Source organism: Globicephala melas, chromosome 21, assembly GCF_963455315.2.
Source record: "Globicephala melas chromosome 21, mGloMel1.2, whole genome shotgun sequence".
In the NCBI taxonomy this organism is placed as follows: domain Eukaryota; kingdom Metazoa; phylum Chordata; class Mammalia; order Artiodactyla; family Delphinidae; genus Globicephala; species Globicephala melas.
The window spans coordinates 28,494,972-28,507,377 of NC_083334.1; positions in this window are offsets into that span (position 1 = coordinate 28,494,972).

Genomic DNA, 12,406 nt, shown 5'->3' on the forward strand with positions numbered 1-12,406 from the left:
TCCTAGGGGGCATCTGAGAAAACCCTGTGGCAGACAGAGGGAGACACAGGATGTAGGCTGGAAGGGGAACCCTGGCAGCTCTAGGAAAGTCTGTCCACCATGGGGACAGGCTGTAATCAGAGGTGGGCCAAAAGGATAGGGTGGGGCATCAGAGGTATCACCTACGGCACTTATGACGTTCTCTCATTTACAAAATGTCCACCTATTGAATGCCTCTCTCACCCCACTTGAGAGCAAGACCCCTCCATGAGAGCAAAGACCACCTTCGTGACCTGTAAGGATGCATAATAAACCCTTGTGGGAGTTAGAAAATGGCTCTGCCCCACCCCCACTCAGGTGGTCCCAGCTCCTCAGGCACAGACTCAGCCAGAGGAGCTCACCTTGCAGGTAACCACCCACTTCATCCCTCAGTGGACTGTTCCTGCCCAAGGCCAAAGCCTCACAACCACAGGAGGCGCCCTGAACACTTCTCCTGTCCTGTGTACTGGTAGCCACTGCGCCGGGGATAGTAATGTTACAGAACACAGGTTCATATGCCCAACTCACAGTAAAGCCAAACACACCAAAACATCGGAGTTTGGAGCAGAGAAAGGTTTATTGCAGGGCCATGCAAGAAGACAGGTGGCTCATGCCCCCCAAACCCTGAACTTCCCAAAGGGTTTCAGCAAAGCATTTTTAAAGGCGAGGTGAGGGAGGGGTGCGGCTGGTAGTTACAGACTTCTTGGTGTCGGAATCCTTTGTTCTGGCAGCTGTCCATGTAGTTCAAGGTCACGATGTTCATCCAAAAAGACACATCCAAACATCCAAAAAGACAAATGTTATTCCCTGTTCTGCAACTTTTTCTCTCTCTATGAATGGACTCTTAAAGGTCAGAGCTTTGAGAATAGGCTATCCTGTATATTTCAGGCTGTAGGCAACATTCTTTTACAAAAGGTGCAGAGTCAGCATGACTAAGCACAGGCAACAACGGGGTGCAAACGTTAAAGAAAAAGGAAGAGATCTAACCTGGAGACAGGCTTGTTCTTCCCTATTACAGTAACTGCCACACATAGGTGCTCCGTACATTTGTTGGATGAAAGAGTTCAAGTCACCTTGGCCCATCTCTCCACGCGAATCACAAGTTTTAAAACCTCTTGCATCCTTTGAACGTCAGAAGTAGTTCCCTTCTCTGGACTTGCGGTGGTCCCGTGGAAAGGAGCCATGTGTTCTGACCTCAGGGTCTGCTGACTCCACCAGGGCTCAGGGAAAGGATGAGGTCTGCCATGAATGGTCCAGGAGCCCATCGTGCTCCACTACAGGCTACAGTTGGGTTTGGGTCTAAATCGTCTGAATTTAAACACACTTCCACAATACCCAGTCCGGCACACACACTTCTAATTCTATTTTTTAAATATGTACCTCCTGCCATTTTGACCTAACTTTGATCATATTTCTTGCAGAATCCTGGCTCTGGCTTTACGACCTAGGTAGCATTGAACCCACCCTGCTCTGAGTTGTTTCATAATGATAACTCATATTAACTGCAGTGGATGGTACACTCAGCTGCTTTAAAAAAAAACAACAACAGACTTTTTTCCTGACCATAAGGCAGAGACCATAGGATGATTCCAGGTTAGGGTAAAAGTTGGATTTCACCACCACAAAAACGAACAAAAGGCCCTGTATTTTCTATTCTTGTTTGTGACTTTTTCGTGAATTTTCTTAAACTTCGAAAGTAAAGACGAGCAGATAGAGTCCTAGTATCTGAGAGGCATGGAAATACTTGCTAAAGCAGGGGGCATCGCGAGGGCTCTCAGATACACATGTATGTCTTGAGCTCATATATGTGTATGCATCACCTCCAAAGAAATCATGAGGGGTCAAAGTGCTTGTATACCATGAGCTGAAAATCAGGTCACAGTTATAGGCGGAACCGTATTATCTTGGACCCCTCACTGCGTAGCATCCTGAACTCCAGCCCGGTTCAATTACAGGCCTTTGTTTTACATAAGGGTCTGCCTTTTCCTCCTGCTTGAAAGGTGCTTCCTCATCTTCACCCGATAAACTTCTATGCGTGCTTGTAGATTCAGCACAAACTTCCCCTCCTTTGTAGAGACTTCCATTGCCTCCCCCGCTACCCCAGCTGTGGCAGAAGGAATTCTTCCCTCAACTGCCTTCCCGTAGAACTTCAAAAACAGTACCTACCACACTGTGTTGTGCTTCTCTGGCTGTGGAATATTTTGCTTCAAGAGACTGTCTGTTCCATGAGCACCTGTTGGACCACAGTGTCCCAAGGCCTGGGGTCAGGTCTGAAACGTGGAAGGTTTTCAATAAACGTTGAAACAATGAAAGATACATGAATGAGAATAATGTACTCCCAGCTCTATAGCTTACCCCCATGGTCCCCACAAGCTGGCCAGATGTCCTGCATCTGGTGACATTTCCCAAACCCAGAGGAGAAATTCACCTGATCGTTGGACATGACTGCCATCTTCCCCCCTGCACGTCTGCACAGGGCTCTCATCAAGTTCAGGGTTGGCTTCAGTCGAGGAAAAATAATAGGCTCCCCATTAAACACTATAGAGCCGGCTCATTTATATGAGAAGGAGATTCCAGGCGCCCCGCTTCCTGGCCTGAGCAGAGAGCAAACTCACGTCCCAACGTGAGTTCCTGCACTTAGCCTGGTCCTTTCTAACTTCAGGGCCTTACGCTCCTTTGACAAAGGTTTATATTCTAAGTCATTAAGGTTTCCTGCCAAAACACAATGTGTTTCTCTTTAAAGGTCCTTGTTCCCACTCTGAAGTTTCTTAATCAGAAAGAGTGACTTACCGTTAAACTCCAAATAAAGGAAATGAAATGAAATGTCGCTGTTGCTTTTTGCTGGTTTGGGCTTTGGTTTCATTTTATTATTATCTTTACAAGGCTTGGGCTTATGCAGGAACTCCCCGAAGCCCAGCTCCCCACTCTGCTGCGGAGGGAGAGAGGTGTAATGCCCGATGTGACCTGTGAATTACAGTTTCTTTAAACGATATGCAAACATTGATGAATAGAAACGTAAAGTGCCGACCTTTAAAACTCGCATTCCTGGGGCTTCCCTGGTGGCGCAGTGGTTGAGAGTCCGCCCGCCCGATGCAGGGGACACGGGTTCGTGTCCCGGTCTGGGAAGATCCCACATGCCGCGGAGCGGCTGGGCCCGTGAGCCATGGCCGCTGAGCCCGCGAGTCCGGAGCCTGTGCTCCACAACTGGAGAGATCGCAACAGTGAGAGGCCCGCGTACCGCAAAAAAAAAACCCAAAAAACTTGCATCGCTGGTGTGTGGTTGGGAGACTGCTGTGGAGCCCTATGTGCAAAAGTCTTGGGGCATTTCCAGAGCCAAAGAGACAATGGTTCAGGAGGCAAGAATGGGATTCTGTCAACTTATACCTCTTGGAATGGACGCAAGGTGCCTTTCCTATTTATGAAAGACCATTTGTCGCTGGCCTCCTTTACCTAATCATGGAAACACTGGCAATATGGCCATTCAGGTACAGTCTGTAGAAAAGCCCAGAAAAGAGGGAGGCAAGTCCAGAGAAGAAAGAAATAATAAGAATGAGAGGAACTGGGTAGAGAGACTTAGAATCATCAATGTTAGGACCAGAAAACATCTATTTCATTGTCTACAGTGTACAAATAAGGAGTGTGGGGCCCAGAGAGACCTAGACTCCCAAAAGGGAGTGTAAATTTTTCTATGTCATCTTATTTACTGGATGAAAGAAAGAACGAAGGAAGAGGGCAGATCAACGTCTGAAGCTTGGCACGGTTCCTGGCACAAAGTGGGCAGTAAATACTTGATAAAATAATATTAAATAATAGTTCACACAGGGGACAAAATAATCCAATATTTGCATGGTCTCTCAGGCAACAGCCCACAAAGAAAGGCTGGAACGTATCTCGGAGATATTGCAAGTGCGGTTCCAGACCCCTGCAATCAGTAAATAATACAATAAATTCAGTCACAAGAACTTTTTGGTCTCCTAGTGCACATAAAAGTTATGTTCACACTATACTGTAGCCTATTAAGTGTGCAACATCACTATGTCTTAAAAAAGTACATACTTTAATTGAAAAATACTTTATTGCTAAAAAACGCTAACCATCACCTGAGCCTTCAGTGAGTAGGAGTAGTAACATCAAAGATCACTGATCACAGACCATCGTGGCAAATATAATAATAATGAAAAAGTTGGAAATATTCTGAGAATTACCAGAATGTGACACAGAGACACGAAGTGTACAAATGCTGTTGGAAGAAATGATGCCTATAGACTTGCTCAAGGCAGGGTTGACACAAACCTCTAATTTGTAAAAAATGCAATATCTGCAATAAAGTGAAGCACTTTTCTGCTCCATCGGTTGCTGAACCCACACCTCTGGGAAGAGCTAAACTGAGCTTACCAATACCCACAAACCAGCCGTTGTAACGTCAATCAGAATCTCTCGGGCCCTCACTGACCAGGATGTTAATGGTAGAACTGAAGAAGCAGCATGGCTTAAAAGGAAGCTTTTCTCCTTCCATCCTTCCTTACCTATGTCTACCTCCCTAGGGCTCCCTATCCTTGCTAGGAAGGTAGGGGAGATAAAGAAGAATAAAAAAAAAATAAAATGAACAACTGAAAGTGGAAATTCTATTTGCCAAGTGGTGTGTTAGGTGTTTCATATAATTTCCAAGATAAATAAGGTTGATGTTGTATTTCCATTTTATAGATGAAGCGATGGAGGCTTAAAAGACTCAAGTGAGGGTCTGATTTGAATGAGTGCGGGTCTTCTAATTGGACACTATGTGTTCTTTTAACGGCTCCAGACTGTCTGCAGGCAACACACTTGAGGTTGTCTCGTATATTAGGGGTCCCCAACCTCCTGGGCTGTAGACCGGTACCAGTCCATGGCCTGTTAGGAACCAGGCCACACAGCAGGAAGTGAGCAGTGGGCAAGTGAGAGAAGCTTCATCTGCCGCTCCCCGCCGCTCCCCGTCGCTCACATTACCGCCTGAACCAGCGCCCCCCCCAACACGTTCATGGAAAAATTGTCTTCCACAAAGCTGGTCCCTGATGCCAAAAAGGTTGGAGACCACTCTCCTACATCATGATTCTTTTGAAAATCTAACACAAACTTAGCAGGATTCAGTGGAAGCCCATTGTCTAGCCCAGGTACCGTTAGATCCATGTGAGATTTCTTGAAGTCCATAGCTTGAAAGTCAGAGCTCATCTACCTGCCAAAAGGTGTACCTGAGAATGACTGAGAAATTAGCTGCAGCTCAGCCCAGCCCAGGCTCCCGGGGCACCATGCATGCCTGCATGAGCGTGAGTGAGCACCTTCGTGGATCACATGACTAGTGTGAACAGGAAGGGTATATCGTAAAGATCAGCCCCATCTCAGCTTGTGTGCAAATCAGAAATGCCAGAGCATTCTTCCATAGTCTTCTATAATGTTCATTACACAAGCGTCCCCAGATGGCAGATGGCTATTAACTCACCATGACCTATATAAATGTCAAATGTAAAACTATTGCTCCAGCAAAAATCTCAAAATAAATAACAAGAGGAGGGATGAGATTCTGTTGTCATCAGTATTTACAGTTATGCATTTGGGCTCTTCCGTTCTCAAGCCAGCTCAAAATGCTTTCATCTCGCTGGGGAATTCAATTAGCCAGAGAAAAACAGGAAGTGGAGTCCCACAAGGATAACTGGCACAGATGAAGAATGGCTCCCCTACAAAGGTAAACCAGTGGCTGGGAAGAGTGCAATGGCTCGGGGAAACTGCTTAGCCCACATTTTAAAGTTTTATCACCAGATCTTCATCCTTGTGACGAGGCTTACTAAGGCAAAAGAACGGTTGGGTTTTCTAGCTTTACTCCTGGATAAACCAGAGCAGGGGCATGCTTTACCATCCAAGGGAAGATTCTAGATTGTAAGAAATACAGAATAAGTTATTTTCGTACAGGGCTTAGAGGATCAACTTCTTTCTTATTTGAAAGTCACAGGGTCTCTGCCTACCAACTGCCAAATCTTCAGAGACCTGTTCTCCCTCATGATGCGCGTGTGTGTGTATGTGTGCGTGTGTGTATACACAAAATTTATATATATATAAATCTATATCTCTATATATGTATATAGATTCTTACATATACATTTTTATACATATACATTTTTAACATATCAGTGTTTCTAACACAACACGATTTAAATCTGGTTCTCCAGATGAACAACTGGAAAAAATTTCACTCAATCTGTTCAGTGAACTAAAATCAGCTCGTGTTGCCTTGTTGGCTTTGTGGTGTAATGATTCTGTACGGATCTTTCTCTTGCATTTATGAAGATCTAGATGGTCTTAGGGACTAAGCCATTAAGATTAAAAAAAAAAAAAAACTACCCTTAGGGCTTGGACAAAGGATTCACCAGGAAGTAACCGAATAAGCACTGTGATCTACAAGTCCAAAGAGAGGGTGACCACATAATTCACCTTCCAGACTGGGACAGTTCTGAGAGTGAAAGGCAGTGTTATTAATAATTTCACCAAGGCAACAGGCATAATCCAGGGGTATCCATCCAGGGCAAACCAAGACATAAGATCACCTTATTTAAAGATGATTTGTAAACACCACAATAAAGCTTATTTAAACAGTGCATGTATCTGAGGAATAAAAGTGTTCATTATAAGAAATAAGCAAGGCAGAAAGACAACAGGATGTAGTGGAAAGAACTTAGTACTCTGACAGCACTTTGTTCTGGAACTGGCTCTCCTTCCTAACTAGCTATGTGACCTCAAAGCCTCTAATTTCTTATTTGGAAAGAGAGAATAAGATACCTTGAAAAGCTGTTGGCGGAATTAAAAGAGACAGAATATGTGAACTGTCTAACACATTGCCTGGATAGAAATAGTGCATAATACTTTTTATTTCTCATCCTTAGGAATCTGCAGCTCCTACTTCGAATCTGTTTCATTTCATTATTCCCTGGTTTTAAATCAACAACTATTAAAAATGCACTTGAAAATTAGTTTCCAGCAAAGCTTTTTCTAACAACCGACAGCTGGCAGACTGCAGCGTGGCTCCACGTATATTTCTGCGAGTCCCGTTGTGAAATAGAAGTCTTTGATCCAAATATTTTTGCTTTTACTTTCTTTTTTTTTGCGGTACGCGGGCCTCTCACTATTGTGGCCTCTCCCGTTGCGGGGCACAGGCTCCGCACGCGCAGGCTCAGAGGCCATGGCTCACGGGCCCAGCCGCTCCACGGCACGTGGGATCTTCCCAGACTGGGGCACGAACCCGTGTCCCCTGCATCGGCAGGCGGACTCTCAACCACTGCGCCACCAGGGAAGCCCTTTGCTTTTACTTTTGAAAGAAACATGCGATGATACAAATAACACCTCAAGCCATGGTGTCAAACCAAGGCCTAGACCGGAAGCAAAGATGTCCATTTCTAAAGAAACCTCTCAATTCAGGGTAAGTGTCTGATGTGCAAATCATGGATGGATCGTGAATCTCATCGTGCACCTCTTCACGTGGGATGATGGCATTTTGGTGTAGTATTCCAAATACGTTTCATAAGATGCAGAAAGTAAAGGTTTTATCACAAACATTCAATTTATATTAGTTCACTTAACTTCAGAAAAGCTCTCCAAATGGCCAAGGAGTCCCAAACAGCGGGTGGCCCATCTTCCATGTCAATGCCACATCTCCTCCAGCTCCCGTTTGTCCAATTCAGGGATCCTGCTGGTGGATACTTTACGTGCAAATTCCTCATAAAAGCAAACCTGCAATTGTTCCATTGGAATCACATGCCAAAATTACACTCATGCCATGGAAAAAAAATCTAGAGAAACATTTGGCCTTGACGGTCTTATTACTAAAGTTGGACTCACACTCCGGAATGAGTTTTGGAGTGAAAACATTTCTTTATTATTCAATAAGTGCTTATAAAATGCCCATGACATGCCTGCATCATGGTAGGTTCTGAGAAGACCAGACGAAAAGATTCAATCTAGACGTTCAGGAAGCTTAAGGACTTAGGGGAGAAAGCAGCAATTAATTACAAGACACCAAGAGATTGCTTGAATGGGATTGTGAACAAGCTAAATTGCATGGAGGAAGAAACATCCAAGTAGATGTGGGGAATAAGGGGAGGTTTCAAAGAGGGAGTGATATTTAAACTGGGATTTAAAGGTTGAGTTTGGAAAGTGGTCAAGATGGAGGAAGAAGAAACAGGGCAGGCAAAGGTACAAGGAGGCTGGGGAGAGGCCGGGGAGCTCTGGAGGTGACACGCATCACTGTGGCGCAGGCAGTGCAGGGGCGGTGGGAGCCCACGAGGCTGGCATGGATGAGGACCTGGTCAGGGGAGACTCTCTGGGTTTTTGTAAAGGTGTGGATGTGTTTCTTTCCCAGACGTGTAGTTTTCCAACAGTGCCCCTGATCTGCACCGAAACGCCACCTCTCACCCTTTTCTCTCCTGCTCAGACTACCAGCATCTCTCGCAGGTGTTCAGGTCTGTCTTCTAAATGGTCTCTCTGCTTCCACCTTTGCTTCCCCATTGCCTACCACCAACACAGCTGTTTTATTTTTAAAACCTAAATCACATCGTGTTGATCTTCTCAAAACTCTCCACTGGCTCCCTGCTTCACTCAGAGGATGGGGGTATCCGAGTCCGCACAAGGACTTTTCACGCACGGTGTGGCTGCCCCGCTGTCCCTGCACCTCTCTGACCTCACGCCCTGTCCCACCCCCTCATCCACTCAGCCACACTGGCCTCCTGGCTTTGAGACCTCAGGGTGTTGGCGCTCCATCCCCTAGGCCTGGAGGGCTTTCAAGCAACACGTCCACGACCCTCTGTGTCACATCCTTCAGGTCTGCGACCAAAGATCAAGCTATTGGAGAAGCTGTTCTTGGCCACCTTATCTTAAGTGACAAACCAACCCCCATTCCAGCTTTTCCTAGTCTCTTACTGTGAATAATTTTTCTTATCACCGTCTGATGTTGTATACATTCACTTATTTTTTGTTTTCTCACCCAACTCCTTATATGTCTACCATAGCTAGTATGTAAGCCCTATGAAGGCAGGGGCACAGTCCTATCTTTGCTCACTGGTTTAGTCCCAGTGCCGAGGACAGGGTTCATGCAGAGCTGGCACTCAGTCAGTACACACCCATGAGTGTGTGGAGGAAGACACTAAGGGAAGCAGGAGGGGGCCAAACAGGGAAGCGGGAGGGGGCCTCACAGGTGAGCTTCAGTGCCTCCTTCCCTGCTTCTATTGGTTGTATTTTTCAGGGTTTCTCATAAGTTTTAAATGCAAATAGGAGTCTACTGCTGTAAAAGAAAAGAAGGAAGGAAGGAAGGAAGGGAGAGAGGGAGGGAAGGAGGAAGGAAGGAAGGAAGCTACCGTGTTACCCCTGAAGAATTCAATATGATGCTACGCTTGATATTGAAAAGGTCACAACGCGCAGATTAGAGAGAGGTCCTCAAGCTAAAAGGCGGGAATGCAGGTACGGAGAGTCCTGAACGGGCTCAATGGGAGAATCTGGGAGTCTGTATTCAAGTCCAAGCCACGAGAGCAGAGAGTAGAGAAGCGTGAGAGAGATTCAGAAGGATTCTTCTAAATACCCTGCCTTGGATGTGAAAAAGTCAAGAGAGGGAGGACGTTAAGGACGCCTCCCAGGTTCCAGCTTAAATAATTGCCTGAAAGGTGACAGCCTCAGCTGTGACAGCGAGAAGACAGAGGGAGCCGTCTGGAACCTGTTGAGTGTGAAGGCCCTGGGGGGTGTCCAGGTGACAAGGTCCATCTCGGCAGCTGGACTCAGGGTCTAGAGCTCAAGAGAGATGCAGAGTCATTGACGGTTAGGAGGTAGAGGAAGGCATGGCCTTGAGTGAAATTACTCAAGTGTGTAGAGTGAGAAGAGAGGAGCGTACAGTATGTCAACAGGCACAGGGATCCCAGCCAACTTGTGATTAGAGCCTGACGACCTCAGCTGTTATCCTGGCTCCACGGTTTAGCGGCTGCATCACTTTATTCCATTTATGAAACTTTTCAGAGCCTCAGCTTTCTCCTCTGCTAACTGGTGCTAATAATAATTACTTCATAGATGGACTTCCCTGGTGGTGCAGTGGTTAAGAATCCACCCGCTGATGCAGGGGACACGGGTTCGAGCCCTGGTCCGGGAAGATCCCACATGCCGCGGAGCAACTGAGCCCGTGTGCCACAACTACTGAGCCTGCACTCTAGAGCCCGCGAGCCACAACTACTGAGCCCACACGCCACAACTACTGAAGCTCATGCACCACAACAAGAGAAGCCACCACAATGAGAAGCCCATGCACCACAACCAAGAGTAGCCCCTGCTTGCCGCAACTAGAGAAAGCCCGTGCTTTACAAAAAAATAAACATAAAAAATATATTAAAAAAATAAAATAATTACTTCATAGAGTAGCTCTGAAATTTAAATGAGAGACAAGGTACAGTATTTAAAACATATTAATAAATATTGCTATGAATATTACCATTTGTTATAATTATATCAGATAAAACGAAGCCAAAGAGGTCGACACTTTGGAAGAATACAGCCACCAAACTTCAGGAAGGAAAGAGTTTCAGGAAAGGAGTGAATGGTCAGCAACATGAAATACTACTGACAAAAGAAGGAAAATGTTCAAAAATGCTAGTCCAATGGGGCAACTAAGATTTTTGGTGACTCCACCAAAAGCAGTGTAGACAGACAGGTGAGTATTAAGGCCAGAGGGAGTCGAGTGGGATGAGGACAGAGGAAGGAAGATAGACCTGGTTTTACATCAGGCTCAACCTCTCTCTAGAGGTGCGGTCTTGGTGAAATCACTTAACCTCACTGTGCCTCAATGCCCTTATCTATAAAATGGAAACAAAAACGATAAAGTGTATTGACAGTATCTGGCCAATGGCAGGTGATTAACTAAATGTTAGCTCTCTTTCACTGCCTCTTCTCTTTCCTCTGATGGTGCAAATACAAAAAGGACCAGAATTGTGTTAGATGCTGCCGCAAACTCTCCAGCACAAAGATGCACTGATAGTATAAGAAGTAAGGACACTGGAAGAGCACATTAAATAATGTAATTATAATTTGCATATGGTATTCAGGTAACCACTTCAATCACCCTATCCCATGTTTTTCTCTTTCCTTATACGAGATTTCCTCACTCAACATTTACTTCCAGATATAAGTATTTGTAAAGCACTAAGCATAATGATTCCTAGATAGACTTTTAAAATGGCTACATTCCCTTCCTTTTATTACACACACGCGTACCCCTGACATATAAATTCCTTTTAAAGAAAATATTTAGACAGAGCTTTTATGTGAACCATTTTTTCTGCCTACTCATTTCAAGACAATTTATATTACAGGAGTCCAGTATAACACAACGTTGTTATAAACTTCAGCTTTTTGTTTTTATCATGGGATTGACTGGTACACGATATACCACAAATAAGAGGCAGATGTGAGTTCTAGGTATTTTTGTATCTATGAAATTCTGCTAATATTTTTATTTTTGTACGTAAAAATGGTTAATTTTCTTATAAAATTCATATTTGTCTTTTTTTCTTCTCATTGCTTCACAAAATCGGGTACCTTTACATAAAACTCCTGGTATTGCCATTCTAGTAGCAATGCCTATAGCAAACCAGAAATTCTTGCAACTAAAACCAGAAGCCCAATGATCTCCACACATACACCTTTTGAAAGTCAAGATCTCTATTTAACAACGTATGAATAATATGTATGAATAATACAAATAAATACTTGTGGTAAAATTTAGAAAAACATTACTCTCAGCTTAACCAAATGTAATCCCACAGGGACTGGATCAACTCTCCAAATGTACTTTCCTAGCATTATTCATCAGTGACACCAGCTAGCCTGCTCAGAGCCATTACTCAAATTTAACGCCCTTTACTTCAAAGGATCCTGTTTTGAGTTTGGCTGTAAATTTCTGTGTTGCCCTACGAGGAAGTATTTATAAGGTTTCTGGGTCCTGCTATTAAATGACAAGTCTGCTTATTTTCTTGCTTAAATGACCTCATTTTCTCAGAGGAAAAAAAAAAAAAAAGGCTCAGTAGCCTCCCTTCCTTTCTTAAGCATCCTGCTGCTCCAGGGAACCTAAAGAGAAAGGGTGAGAAACTACATCTCCCTAATTTTGGAGCAGAGTCTCAGAGTATTCATTTCCTGCCCAGCCTCCCTTCGGGGAAAAGCAGATCCCTTTGTTCTTCTGTTGTTGAGGACAGAGCAAACATGACCCAGAAGAAACAGAAGAAAGGCTACCCCGACCCCGCCAACGTCATTCTTCTGGCGTGCCCACTCGCCTGCTCTTTGCTTCAGTGTCTATTTGCACCGTCATAAATTCTAAACTCAGGAGGGTAATCGCAGCCAA